Source organism: Sinocyclocheilus anshuiensis, unplaced genomic scaffold (assembly GCF_001515605.1).
Source record: "Sinocyclocheilus anshuiensis isolate Anshui unplaced genomic scaffold, SAMN03320099.WGS_v1.1 scaffold521, whole genome shotgun sequence".
Taxonomy (NCBI): Eukaryota; Metazoa; Chordata; class Actinopteri; order Cypriniformes; family Cyprinidae; genus Sinocyclocheilus; species Sinocyclocheilus anshuiensis.
Window position 1 is genome coordinate 597,867 of NW_015540882.1, and position 15,446 is coordinate 613,312.

The window sequence follows — 15,446 nt, forward strand, 5'->3', positions numbered from 1 at the left end:
TGGAGCTGTGTTCACTGTCCGCTGTAGAGTCTTGTGGTCAGCAGCACTGCAGTTCCCGTACCAGACAGTGATACAGCTGGTCAGCACACTCTCAACGGTTCCCCTGTAGAATGTGGTGAGGATGGGTGGAGGGAGACTTGCTCTTTTCAGCCGGCGGAGAAAGTGTAGGCGCTGTTGTGCCTTCTTGGAGAGTGACATGGTGTTGGTGGTCCAGGTGAGATCCTCTGTGATGTGCACCCCAGGAATTTAGTGCTGCTGACTCTCTCCACAGTCGAGCTGTCGATGGTCAGTGGGGGGTGGTCAATGGAGTTTCTCCTGAAGTCCATCACAACCTCCTCTGTCTTATTTACATTGAGGGACAGGTTGTTAGTGCCACACCATTCAGCCAGCTTTGCCACTTCCTCTCTGTAGTGCGTTTCATCACTGTTGCTGATGAGACCTACCACCGTTGTGTCATCCGCAAACTTGATGATGTGGTTGGAGCTGAACTTGGCAGTGCAGTCGTGGGTCAGCAGCGTGAAGAGCAGCGGGCTGAGCACACAGCCTTGTGGGGCACCTGTGCTCAGTGTGGTAGTGCTCGAGGTGTTGTGGCCGACACGGACTGACTGAGGTCTTCCACAACATAACATCATAAATCCTTCAAAAGGACTTTGAAATACATGTCTGTATGTTGCGCAGGTGCTCTGTATGGGATCAATATGACCGCATCGCAAAAGAAGCAAAATCTCAAGACTTGACTCATGAAAAAACCAGGAACGAAGCTTTCTGATGCCCACAAAGCCATAAAGAAAATCCATCAACATGTTTACATGACTAATATTATATTATTTTGATCAATTTGAGCATCAATCTTAATATCACTTTTGGCAGTGAATAATGAGACAGGTCTATTAATTATTTGCAGTTATCTTTACAGTACAAATCTAAATACAGAACAGTGCATGAGAATATCCTTAAGTCTGTGTGTGACAGACAGTGATACATTTCTGCTTTAGTGTGTATATCAAAATGCAATTAACCACAGATATATCAATCAACCACAGATGACCCTAATAAGATCCAAGATCATTTGCAGCATAAACTCCTTATCAATCAATTGTGCATCAACATTCAATACATCCCAGGCTTGATCACGCTGATATGACACTGGTGAGTGCAACTGAACTACTTCAACTATCAGAGCATCTTTATGGCACAAAGCCTATATTTGACTGGCGTGTCAAAAGCACAGTTATGTTAACTCAACATGAGAATTATTCAATGTTTTCTCAGAATTTTGTTTTGCTTTATAAACAGTGCATTGAATGTCAATGAAAAAAAAAACATTTTTTGAGAACTCTTGGAAAAGTTTTGAATGCACAGTACAAGAATAATGGCCCACTGATAGTTTCTCTAAAATACACAAGCATTTAGGACAGACAACCATAAAGGTTTGCTCATGTGTAAACTGCTTGATATTTGATGTGTTTAAAACAGCATCTCTCTTTGTGAAGAGTCCGGCAGACCTGAAGATCAATAGAGTAATCTGTCAGGACGCTCCACATATACTCTGAGCAATATCAACCTGACTCACAGGATGACAGAGAAATATCACTTCAAGGTCTAGGGCTATATCTCAATTTGCTGCCTCATTGACTGTAATGGACAAGAGCTGAATAAGCAGAAAAGTCATTTTAAATGTAAAGAAATAACAAAGAGAGCTGAAGGACTGTTTTCAATAAGGTGGGATTCATCTCACTGTTTGTCAGTGTGCCTTCAATAATGCATCCATTTAAGGATATGCTCATTTATATGCATTCAGATTCTCTACTTTCTCATAGTGGCTCAGTGGATAGCAATGTTGCCTCACAGCAAGAAGATCCCCAGTTCGAGTCCTTCTTGCATCTGAGACCTTTCTGTATTGAGTTTACAAGTTCTACCTATGTTGGCGTGGGTTTCCTCTAGTGTTGACTCAATACTGAAATTTATAGCTTCAATACGATACCTTAAATAATATTGATATTTGGTACCATTTTTGATAAAGGCATCCTTTATGAAAAGTATCCTTTATCCTTTAACTGAATAAACGAATAAGATAGAAATGCTTTAACTGATCAAACAAGAAGACAATAAACAGACAACTGTGACAATATATGGTTTATCTGTGTTCTTCAAGCCATCTCCGGTATTTTCATAAGAATATGAAGATAAGAAGAGGATTTATAATGCATTGCTAATCAACATAGCATGTATTACAGTAGAATACTATAAGATGATGGGCCCTATTTTAACAATCTAAGCGCTTAGGGCGTGTCAGAATCCCCTTTTGCTAGTTTAACAATGGGAAAAATGGTCGGCGCGCCCGGCACATGGTCTAAAAGGGTTGTCCCTATTCTCTCAATGAGTAATGGGTGTGTTTTGGGTGTACCGTGCCATAAACCAATCAGAGTCTCATGTCCCATTCCCTTTAAAAGTCAGTTGCGCTCACGCCATGGCGGATTCGCTATTTACATGGTGGAATATGCAAGCGGAAAAACAGAGCGCTTCTCTAGTGAGGGAACGGATCTGCTCGTGTGCGTAATTCTGATACATGCAAAGACTATCCATTATGACATGTAGGCATTTTTATATTTATCACAGGACATGAAAATGACAACTGCGTCGGGCTGAAACTAGCAAAAAACATGTGCGTCGTGCCTGGCGCCGCATTGCACCGGGCGTATGATAGGGCCCTATGTTTAGCTTTTTACTTCTGGCAGTTGTATTTAGGCTTCAAAATTGATAAAAGTTGTGTTCATTTGTGAAGATTATAATGATTAACAAATCCTGTATGAATCATGAACTTTTGTTGGTCACAGAGCTTATTTTCTGCAGTTACCCAAAAGCCAATGGAAAAATCCTGTTTTGGGTTTTTGTAGATGGAATTTATGAGTTGGCCAACAAAAATACATTATCACTGCAGCAATAGATTAAAAACCCAACTCAAGGGTCATGGACAATTGTCATGAATTCATTATTGACTGCTAAAATAGCAATGAATCATTGTTTCATTTAATTTGTGTACTGGTTTATTTTGTATATTATGGATTTTCTGATTGGGCAGTCCTTCGAGAACTGTTGATTTTTTCACTTCAGCTGGTGAAAGTATATTGTGATTAGCTTAAAGGGATAGTTCACCCAAAAATGAAAATTTGATGTTTATCTGCTTACCCCCAGGGCATCCAAGACGTAGGTGACTTTGTTTCTTCAGTAGAACACATATGATGATTTTTAACTTTAACCGTTGCAGTCTATCAGTCGTATAATGCATGGCAATGGTAACAAAATCTATGAGAGTTAAAAAAAACATGCACAGACAAATCCAAATTAAACCCTGCGGCTCGTGATGACACATTGATGTCCTAAGACACGATGGTAATACGATGTTTCTTAATGATTCTTGTGTTCATATACAATATACATACTCCAAAGGATACCGTAGCATACCACAGTTTCAAATATTGTTGGAGGCATAAGCTACGAGTTTATATGCAATATACGTTTTGACAGATTCCAGCCATAGGGGGTGCTACAATTGAAAAACCACTATAAGTCAAGTCAAGTCAAGTTTAATTGTACAGCGCTTTTCACGATACAAATCATTGCAAAGCAACTTTACAGCAAATGAAGTTTCTACAATATTTAGTGGTAGCTTATCAGTGGTGACTGTCAGTTAATGTACATATGGCAGAAATGTACGGAAAAATAAATTTAAGACGTAATAAAACAGAACTGGGCCTGTGCAGAGAAACACACGGAGTAGAGGTGGTAGCAGCGCGCTGTATACTTACCTCGGACTTGTGATCGTCAGCCTGGGATGTTTCCAGTGCGGCTCTCCGCTCTCTCAGCTGGGTCTGCCTCTCCACATTCACACGTTATAGAAATGAAAATGATGGTGTATAAAACTGATTTTAAGATAAAAAATTAGACGACAAAGATTTAACTTGACGGAGCTCAAACTCAAAACACACGGCAGCCTATAACTATAACTATAACCTTGCAACCATTTGAACTATGAAGTGGTAAATTGGTATGTGTCATTTTTCATACACATCTAACATATTCTTTAAATATTACTTAGACAAATGAGAAAAAAAAAAAAAAACATGGCCAACAGCAGTCAATCAAATTTCAACAGCTTGTAAGGTTGAATCAGAATGGCCGACTGTCACGAAAGTTGACGTGTTCGTACGTAGTGTCTGTGTACCAAATTTTGCAAGAATTAACCACAAGGTGGTGCTATGATAAGCAAATTAGCATTTTTGCTAATAACACTGTATACATGCATTCTTGCAAAAAATGAGAAATAATAAATAAAAGCACAGCATTTGGAAGAAGTAGAAACACTGTACCAAAAAGCAAAACTGCATTAAGCTTTCAGAGTTCTATGAATATACTTTAAAGGTCTGAACTTACCTGCCTTTTCTTTCTCACAGCCTTAAAACTTCAAATGATCATAACTACTTAAACATGCAGAGCTTTTAAATGTGTTGGCACGGCTGGGGTTGGGAAATGCCATGTAATTGCACGCTTTGAATATTAACAACAGAACAGGCTTCGGCTGTAGACTTCTGTTCCTGCTCGGAGCCAAACGCTTCACTCAGCTTGCTGTTTCTCCAGAGATCTAGGCTAGCGTAATTGAGCCCGGCTGTTCTACTGCCAACATTATACTCGTGAATTATATGCTTGGTTTTCTATTGTTTTGTCGAAATGTACTTAGTGCTCTGGTTTGGTAGCTTTCAGTAAGAGGACTTATTTAAGTGTGATTTGTCTTCTTAATTTTCCATTTACGGACTCACAGCTCTGACATTTGCAATTGTCTTTATGGGAGCGTAAATTGTCCTTATGTTCGCTGTCTTAAGAGCAGCCCAGGTGCAAGAGTTTATGACATAATAGCTAGGTTTGGGATGCTAATTTTTGCAGTTGGTTTTCTCCTGTGCTCTAACAGGTACAGTGTGCTGTGCTGTGCTAAACTTACAAAGGTACAATGGCAAAAATGGTTCACATAACCATTAAACATGTTCAAAAGACTTGCAGCTAAAAGTAGTTGTTGTGATGGGTGTTTTTAAATGATCTGTGCTCAGAAATGACCTTATAAATCATTTTAGGTTGACGTACCACCTTCTATTTATGCTGTTAAAAAAGTATTATGTTACAGGTATCTATCTATCTATCTATCTACACTGAAAAAATTATAAACGCAACACTTGTTGAACTCAAAGATCTAAGACTTTTTCTATGTACACAAAAGGCCTATTTCTCTCAAATATTGTTCACAAATCTGTCTAAATCTGTGTTAGTGAGCACTTCTCCTTTGCCGAGATAATCCATCCACCTCACAGGTGTGGCATATCAAGATGCTGATTAGACAGCATGATTATTGCACAGGTGTGCCTTAGGCTGGCCACAATAAAAGGCCACTCTAAAATGTGCAGTTTTACTGTATTGGGGGGTCCGGGGGGGTCCGAAAACCAGTCAGTATCTGGTGTGACCACCATTTGCCTCACGCAGTGCAACACATCTCCTTCGCATAGAGTTGATCAGGTTGTTGATTGTGGCCTGTGGAATGTTGGTCCACTCCTCTTCAGTGACGCAGGTAGTGACGATTCTCTCCGGCCGTGATAAGCAGAGTTTACACGTCACGTTTTGGTAACGGTAAGGTTCACTTGGAACCCCAACCGAGGTGGTACTAAAAAAAGTACAAGGTACCAGGTACTGTACCCAGTGGAAAACCCCCCAAAAGTGAACCGTACCGAGCCGTACCGTATCATACAATGCAGTGGAAAAGCGCCATTAGAGTGGCCTTTTATTGTGGCCAGCCTACTTTGTCAATATAGCAAGTAGCAAAACATAATTTATGGCTGTGACATAACTAAAGCCAGACTATTATTGCATTTCAATCAAACAGTCAATCATTCAATCAATAAAACAAACTGTAATAAATATTTTGTTTAAATCAGCAAAACTGCAGGTAGTACGACAAACTTAACATGATTTATAAACATTTTACAATAAATATAATAATAAAGTAATTTATTTTTCTTTTTTTTCTTTCTTTCTTGGTGTCGCTACAACATGGGAAAAAAAAGATGAAAATTGCTATAACTACGTTAGTCCGATTGACTTGAAATTTGGCATGCAGTGTCTTTGTCCAAGGTGCCACCAACATCTGAGGGCATTGGCGTATCTCAAAAAACATGGTCACCATTGGCCAATCAAGTTTGAGCACCTATTAGACAAGGTTAACAGAGGCCGATTGGAACGAAACTTGGTATGCTTATTTGACTCATGGACCTAGACTTCTGTGAGAAATTTGAAAGAAATTGGCCACCGGGAATGTTAGATTTCCACATTCTGAAAAACTTTGCCTCAAGAACCACTGCTATCAAACAAACTTTTTGTTAAATATTTGATATTATGTAAAAAACCTACTTTTTCAAACTCGTCCTAGACAGTTTGTCCGATTTTCTCCAAAATTGACTCGTTGGAGGCTTCAGATGCGGAGGAGCTGTCGGGCTCGTACATCGACCCCGCCCCCTTGCCATCTTGACGGTCCTGGCAAAAAGTTATCAAAAACTATTTTTTTGATTGACCCAAGCATTCTTGAATAATCCAAAGTTAACATGAGGCTATATCTCCTCAATGCTTTATGATGTTCAGACCAAACATGGAGTTTGTTATTGCATCCATGTCCTGAGGTTATCTGCACAGTTTCAGCACAGTGCCACATAGCGGTCAGAAGATATAAAAAATTATTCTTTTTAAGAAATAACTTCCGAACGGTTTGGCCAAATATCACAAGAAGGGTCTCTTTAGATTTGGACAAGCACACCGAGTTTAATAGTATCTGATTTTCCCATGTTGGCCATTTTGGGCATCCACCTTTATGAACTGTTTCTTCAAATGCTATAATTTACGAAAGCATTGGCGTATTGTTACAAAACTCGGTATGTGCTGTCCATCTTATGCCCTGAAGGTACTCCAGAAGTTTTAGGGCAGCACCACTTTGTGCTAAAAATATATATTGTGCCACCTATTGGTCAAAGGCATGTATTATTTAATAATATTACTTGTGATTGTATTTGATTTTTCAGCCTTTTTTTTTTTTGGGGTAAAATCATCTTAAAATGTCTATAATTGCTCAAAAGTCTTAAAATACTTGAACCCAGGTAATTGCTGCTTGCAGCTATATTTAAAAACATTTATTATTATTTTTTTAATTTTATTATTATTTTTTTACTTAATTAAACTAACAAGTAGCAAGACATTGTTTATGGTTGTGATGTAACTGAAGCCTGTTGACTATTACTATATTTAGCTAAAAAAATGCTATAATAAAATAATTATTTTGTTTATAACTACAGCCTATTTTAATAGAAGGATAAGCGATCAAATATGACCTGCCCCAATTTCCTGTTTCAACAATAAAATTGAACTGCACTAAGTTGCCCAAGGCATTTCATGTGGTCTAAATAGAGGTTTATTTTAATCAAAATATAACTTAATTTTTCTTATCAATTTGGGGTGAAATATAACGTGGGCGTAATCTTAATAGAAAAATGTTAAGTTAATAAATGATAGTACTGTCCAAAACTGATATTAGGATGTAAAGAATGGTGATAAGAAGTGGATGGCATGAAGTAGGGGATGACTGATGTTTGTCTGGAGGGAGGGTGAGGTGTTAGAGTCAGGAGAGACAAACACAAGCACACAGAGGCAGAAGATCGCAGCTCAGCACAAATGTCACAGGCAGCGATGGGGTGGAGGCCATAAGCCTATTAGAGAGTTAATAAATCAGGCCCATAGCTGTGCCAGGAGCCACCGTTGAGCCCTGCTTTATGAGCCCTGAGCAGATTATGGCCATTGAGTTTCCAGTTTGGCTGCATCCATATCGATGGAGTGAATGAGAAAAACATTGACCAGAGACTCAATTTCATTTTGGCTCCTTCCAAAGCAAGGTTTGTTTATCCGACCGCCACCTGTCAAATGTCAAAGCTTCATGCCAAATTGTTTTAATAAGAACACTGTACTAAAGGAGTATTATTTAGTTAGTAAAATGTAGCACAGGTTTTATCCATTGGTAATTGATTGGAAATGTGGGTATAAAAATAAAAATAAAACATTTGGTGTGCATGTAAATATAAATGTTAACATAACTTTTAGGCTGAGAATAAAATAATTATTTCAAAACCATTAAAAAAAACCATTAAAAAATAATAATTAAAAATAATTAATTTAATTAATTCATCCATTCATTCATTCATTCATACATACAGTACATACATACATATTTTAGCTAAATTGCTGTTGGCAGAGCAATATTTCATCCAGAATTTTTCTTAAATAATGCTTCTCAGCTGTCTTATTTGAGCTCTCGAATTGGTTAAAGCAGGTGAAAAATCATAAAGTCAACATAAAATGCCATTTGCAACATAATTTACTTCTGTAACCTGGCATATTTCTGAGTGAATCAGGTTAATCAATGAGAAACAAAATGCAAGATGGGACTTGATTTTATCCACTGGCAACTGAAAAAATAAAATGTTTGATGTATATATAAATATGAATATAAATTCACATTTTATTTTATTGTGATCTGAAAACAAAATAAAATATGTGTTAATTAATTAATTATTTAGCCTGTAAAATGTTGGCTCAAAAATAAAATAAAATTTAAAAGTTTAATATTAACATAAGTTAATATTATTTTTAATTAAAAAAATATTTTAGAAGCAAATTGGAGAAGCAAAGTGTTTACCTCAAAAATTTTAAACATTACAAATGATTTATGCTGTTTAAAATTTAAATAGCATACTTAATATAAGTTAAGTATGAGTTCTCAATTTGATGTTTCTTTCATACGAAAAGTTGTGGTTCAGCTCTGGGTTCAAATAACCATAAATTTAGGTTCTTTTAATTTGATTGCATGAAAGATTTCTTCCAAACTTCAATCCAGGATCCATCGGTGAGCAAGTGATGTAATGCTAAATTTCTCCAAATCTGTTCTCATGAAGAAATTAATTCTTGGGTGGCCTGAGAGTGAGTACATTTTCAGCAGATTTGAATTTCTGGTTAAACTATTCCTTTAATGAAAGACATTTTTCAAATGTGACCTGGTTCGGACCAACATAACACATTGCATTCGAATTTAGATTCAGACTCAAGTTAATGAAAAGATCATTAGCATCTGTTCGTTAGCCCTTGTTCACGCATGCAGCGGAGCATTTCAGGTTTCCTCAGCAGTACCTACAACAGAGGCTGGTGTGCTTGTGAAGCCCCTCTGATTGTTAGTGACAGCTGTGATGTGACAGTTGTAGTCTGACAGCCTGGGCTGGATCAGACCTGTCTCATATGAGCGTGTATGGCAGCTCCGTCACCCCTGCTGTCCCCCGTCTCCTCCGTCCCGCTGGCCTGTCACTCTCCTCACCGCCGCGCGCCCCTGACTGATACCAATTCAGCAGTGAGAGGAGAAAAGCGCTGGTGTGAGATTTGCACCTGCTGGTAGTGAACAAATCTGACATGAGAGTTGTAAATTGTTTATGTTAAGAATTTATATATGAAGAAGTAATCATTTTAAATCATTTACAAAAAAGAGGCCACACTCAATTCAATGTAAATCTATGGGATTTATTTTTTTTCTGGCAGACGAAACTAAGATGTTGACCAATAAATCATGACAAACAGAAAACATTCCCAAAAAAACAAGTATTCCAAGGCTGTGTACATTAATAACAAGGAGTTGAATGATTTTAGACATCTTCAGCGATGGATCATGTGACTGCTGTGCCAGTGAACTTCCTGTTTATTTGATTTTTGCAGTCTTTCAAGATGGTTTTTCTATGTAATGCTTTAAGTATTTATATATTAGTCTGTAAATCTGATCGAGAATTTTCCAGGTAACATTTTACGTCCTAAATCAGAAGGAGAAAAAAAAAAGGAGAAATTGTATTTTCCATAAAGAAAATGATGCATAATCTTCACCATTCAAAAATCTCATTATTGTAATAGAATTCAAATTTAAATCAACATAAATTAATTTTAACTAGTATATACTTGTTATATGCTTTAACTATTATATAATTGTACTTTACAAATTTACTTCACAATTTAAATTATAATTATTTATGTATTATTTTTTTAATTTATTTATTTACTTTGTTTACCAATTTTCTTTAGTGTACCACAATACAAAGAAGTCTCATTCTTATTATTATCATGCAATAAATGAATGAATAAATAAATAAATACATGAATGAATGAATGAATGAATGAATATCAAAATATAACTTAAATATTTCTGGCATTATAATAAATAACTAAAATAAAAAAAAATATTTATTTATTTATTGCATAAAAATGTTTCTGGCATGACAAACAAACAAACAATAAATAAATCAATAATAATTGTGAAGTAAATTTGTAAAGCACATTTTTTTATATATTTTGTTAAAATCTGTTGTGCAGATTTTCAGTTGTATACTGAATTAATTTCTATAACGATACTGAGAATTTTGTACATTATTTTGTACAAGAGCTTGAAAGGAAAAAAGTGCTTAACTGCCATGAAAATAGTCACATTGAAAAAAAATCTTAACGGTCCTACAAATAGGCTTAATTTTCTTTATGTAGTATGTAATTTCTCCCTTTTTTGGGGGAGAAAAATGTTACCTGGTCAATACATAAAAAAATAAAGTCCTAATGCAGGCTTCATGTTCTTCATGCATTTCTATTAGTTTTGGGGTGAAATATTGTTCAGATATTTAATTTGAGTTTTCCTGAGATTCGCTCTCATAAGCTCTATTGATTCAAGAGTCCTTCATGACGGCACTTACAGAACAGCATGTTCTCAGCATCACTGCATTACATACAGTTCCAGCATGTTCAATAGGCGGTTCAATCTACCAAAGCAATTCTGCAAATATCAAAACACTTATGCAAGATGGAAACTTCCAAACATAAATTAAATCTTTGTCACTGCTGTGAGTGGAGATCCTCGTGAGGGCGGGTAATAACTGTTATGAGCTCACTCTTGACTTAATAGCCAGACGGACGCTGTTTTCCCAGAACGTCATGTCAGTTTTCCAGTCCTCTTGTCCAGGAACTTTGGTGTCCAGAGTGGCAGCCTTGTGTCAGACGTGTTGAGGGTCACTGGGAATGTTAGTCTAGGATACCAGCTAAACCAGCTGAACATCCAAAAGCTGAAAAAACCCAAAAGTTGAAACTGTGGCTTCAAGTCCATGTTGCATAATGTCCTATACTATCATCCCCCGTCCATCCATCCATCCATTCACCCCCCCCTCCTTAAATTCTATCTTTAATTAATTTTATTAGCGAGTTAGACTTATTAGTTCATGTCTCCATCCATCCATCCATCTGTTCATTTTCTCACTCCCTCTTTTTCATCCATCATCCATGCAATATTTCATCTCTCCATCCCTCCTTTCATCCATCCATCCATCCATCCATCCATCCATCCATCCATCAATGTATCATCCATCAATCCATTCTTTCTTTCATCCATCCCTCACTCTATCCATCCATCCATGCATCCATCCTTTTTCATTCATCATCCATCCATTCATTAATTCATGTTTCCATGCCTCCTTTCATCCATCTATCATCCATCCATTAATTAATGGCTCCATCCATCCAACCACCTCTTGCTACATTCATCCTTTCATGAAACCGCCCTTCAATCCATCCATCCATCCTTCCACCCATCTATTAATTCATATCTCCATCAAACATCCATCCATTCTTTTTATCATCCATCCATCAATCCATTCTTTCATCATCCCTCACTTCATTCATCCTTTCATCAAACTACCCTTTTATCCATTCATTAGTTAATGTCTCCATCATCCATCCACCCTTATTTTCATTATCATCCATTCATCAATACATTCTTTTATCATCCCTCGCTACTTCCTTCCTTTCATCAAACTGCTTCTCTATCCATCCATTCATTAATTTGTCTCCATCATCCATCCATTCATTCTTTCATCCATCCCTCGCTATGTCCATCCATGAACTAATTCATATCTCCATTCATCCATCTCACTCCCTCTTTTCATTCATTCATTTAGTGGCTCCATCCATGAATTAATTAATGACTTCATCCATCCATCCATCCATTCATTAATTCATGTCTCCATCCCTCCTTTCACCCATCCATCAATTCATCCATCCATTCTTTGATCAAACCCTCCTTCTATCCATCTATCCCTCATGAATTCATTCATTCATTCATCACCCCTTCTTTCATTATCATCCATCGATTGATTCATCCATCCATCAATACTGTAATTTCACATTTATCCTCCTATATTTCTTTACATGCTTCCTTGCAGAACTTGAAAACTCCCAGCTGACAACTTGTGAATCCCTATCATTTCAGCTTGTCGGATTCTCTTATATTTGTTAAATCTTCTTCTGTTTACTTATTTACCAATTACCAGTCAAATCAGTTATCACAGAACAATTTGCAGCAGCTGGCAAGTATTATAAAAATGGCATTCAGCAATAAACCTCATTAGCACTGATTTCTATTGGGTGTTCTTCTAGTGTGTTTACACAAGATGAGTTGGGCATTTTCCATTTACCATCGCTGGTTAAGAAATTACCAGTCACCCGGTTCAGTTAACAGCTATTGAGTTTCAGTTTGCAGTCCAATATTGACAAATCTGCCAGACTCACTTCACTAATCACTGTTCTAATAACACAATCGGTGAACTTGAGATTGAGGTAAATGCAGCCGAAGCCTTTTTTACTCGTACTTGCTCTTCAATTCATTGCATAAAGACAAATCATAAGCAAGCGAGTTTTCGTAAACGCAGCATGCTGTTGTTCGTCAGACGAATGCATTAACCTTGCGTGTATCATCTCAACACCTTTCCTTTTTTTCTCTCCAGCTAGTGTTTGTAGTTCATCAGAGCAGAGATGAAGATGACTGATGAAACCGATTGCTCGGGTCATTATCCTCCACGTTACAGGGCAGAGAAAATTAAAATTTGATTTGTGGAGCGGCTGTGTTTTGTCGTTCTGCCGGATAACCGGACGTGAAAAATGTGCCCTAGTCTCCTGCTCTTAGAGCGAGCCTGTTTACCCCTGAACAAGGAGAATTAATTAGGCTCCTTTATATTCTGGCCTCGTACTTGCAAACCCATCCTGATGTCTGGGATCCATCTCTGAACTTGTGTGGTGTTTGTCCCTTTGTCTTGAGAGGAGATCTGACTTCAGATCAGTTCTGCTGTGATTGTAATATTAGATGGGGCTGTAGTTTCGAAGAGGGAAGCTGGTTACGGATCAGCACCTGAGTTCAGCTCTAGCCAGAGGGTTTAGTTTGATGAACGCTCTTGTTATAATGAGAGCAGTTGTGCACAAGTCACCTGAAACTCATTGTTGTTTGAAAATTCCTCATGTCTTGGCCTGGAGGTTTTGCCTTGCGTTGTTTTCTTGCTGCCTTGATTCTTAATATTTGGCTGTAACAAGCAGAAAGATAATGACAATGTTTAAAATACAATACTAGCTTGCATTATGCATTGCATTATGCATGATGCAGAAATGCATTATCTGTCAGTGAAAAAATGCTCTTTTTTGGTGCAGATATATTAATTTATTCATAAATACATTATAATGAAATTCATATATACGCTACCTGCAAAGTTTACACATGTATACAAAAGTTTGGAGTAGGTAATATATATGTATGACCAATATACAGACACATACATGAACAACAAAAAAATATGATTGTGTTAAGTCAATTTTCATTGTGTGATGAAAATATTATTGCAGTTTACTTGTTTATATCACATGATGTTTTTACAGATATTACATTTAAAATGTTCTTAAATGGTATGAAAAAGTCTTCAAAACAATGTGAAATCAGCATACAAATTGTACATTTCTAAGAACTTTAATGGAATTTTTAAAATATTTCTCCTTTATCATGGACACTTTTGTTTATCACTGACCCTTGTGAAAAAAAAAATACACCTTTTAATCATTAATGTGCTACTTTGTTGTCACATGACATTATGTGCATAATTCAAACATTTGCATCCAGTTTTCATTTGAGAAATAAAAATAATTATTTTGTATCGTGTGTAACTCTTGCAGTCCAGTTAAATAATGAAAGAGTGAAGTGATTATGAATAACATGAGTGAATTCAAGGTCGATTTGAGTGCACTGCATTATGGGATACAATTCCTATGCTCAGGTCATCCGGGCCTTGTTTGCATAGAGAAAATATGCATTCACAGTTTACATACTTAACTATATCCTTGTGAGATATTAAGTAGTGGGTTTGTGAACATAACAGTCATTCCAGCTGTCAGATGAGACACATAATAACTAACGGCCTTTATTACCTTGACTTCTCTTCGACAGTATTGACTTTAAGCCACTCCTAATCGGGTTTTGTGATGCTTCAGTGCAGTTTTCAATTAGCGCTGAACATTGACATGTGCCACATGACTGAAGCAGGAGATTAATATGGAGAGAAATGAACTGAGAGCTGAAGAGAAGAGCGGTCTGTTTCTCTGCGGATGAGCTCATGAAAGAAAAGCTGCTGCTGAAGCCAATGAACACGACAGACCAAATGAACAACTGAGCTGCTGTCTAATGGAAATACTGTTTCTGAAAGATCGGTGTAATTGGAAAACCTTAAACCTGTCACGACCATGTCCAGGTCACATTTCACCCCAAGATGAAAAGAAAAACATATGTAATTATATTTTACATTAAGCCCATTTTAGAATCATTATGATTTCTTATATTGTGATATTATTTGAATGACATTGAATGCACATTTTCACCTAAGATCTTTATTGTAATGCATCTGGATCTTTATTATTTTCATTATTACATAAATATTTCCTGATCCTAAATGTAGGGGTGTAGTTCATTTCAGTCTCAGCCAATGGACTAAAACATGCACTGTTTCGGTAGTGACATGGAAAATGCGGGACACTTTTTTTTTTTTTTTTTACATAAAGTTCCATAATTTACAAAGAAATTATAAATATATATATATTTTTTTTTAACTTCACTTTTACTATTTCACTCTATATATTTTTTAAAACAACAATGGAAAAAAAATACTAAAATTATTTAAATATAATTTTAAGTTGAACCTTAGGGGTGAGGGTTCGGGACAGCCACCTCCCAATTGAAAATACCCAATAAATGATGATTTTATATATATTAAGCTTACTAATATTTTAAATATTATTGTGGGTTTCAATAGAGAATAGAAGGATCTTAGTAAACATCTAAGATTTGAATACTTAAATACTTTTTAATTGTGTCTTTTGGTTATGGGACAGCAGTTTGGACCAATTCTATAGAATGGATTACACTGAACAAAATTATAAACGCAACACTTTTGTTTTTGCCCCCATTTTTCATGAGCTGAACTCAAAGA

At 36.5% G+C, this 15,446-nt stretch overlaps 1 protein-coding gene across 1 annotated transcript in view; it reads left to right on the forward strand.

Moving 5' to 3' along the window:
* The window catches only part of LOC107688567 (N-acetyl-beta-glucosaminyl-glycoprotein 4-beta-N-acetylgalactosaminyltransferase 1-like), a 189,300-nt gene that overhangs the window by 87,715 nt on the left and 86,139 nt on the right, over nt 1-15,446 (forward strand). The window lies entirely within an intron of this gene.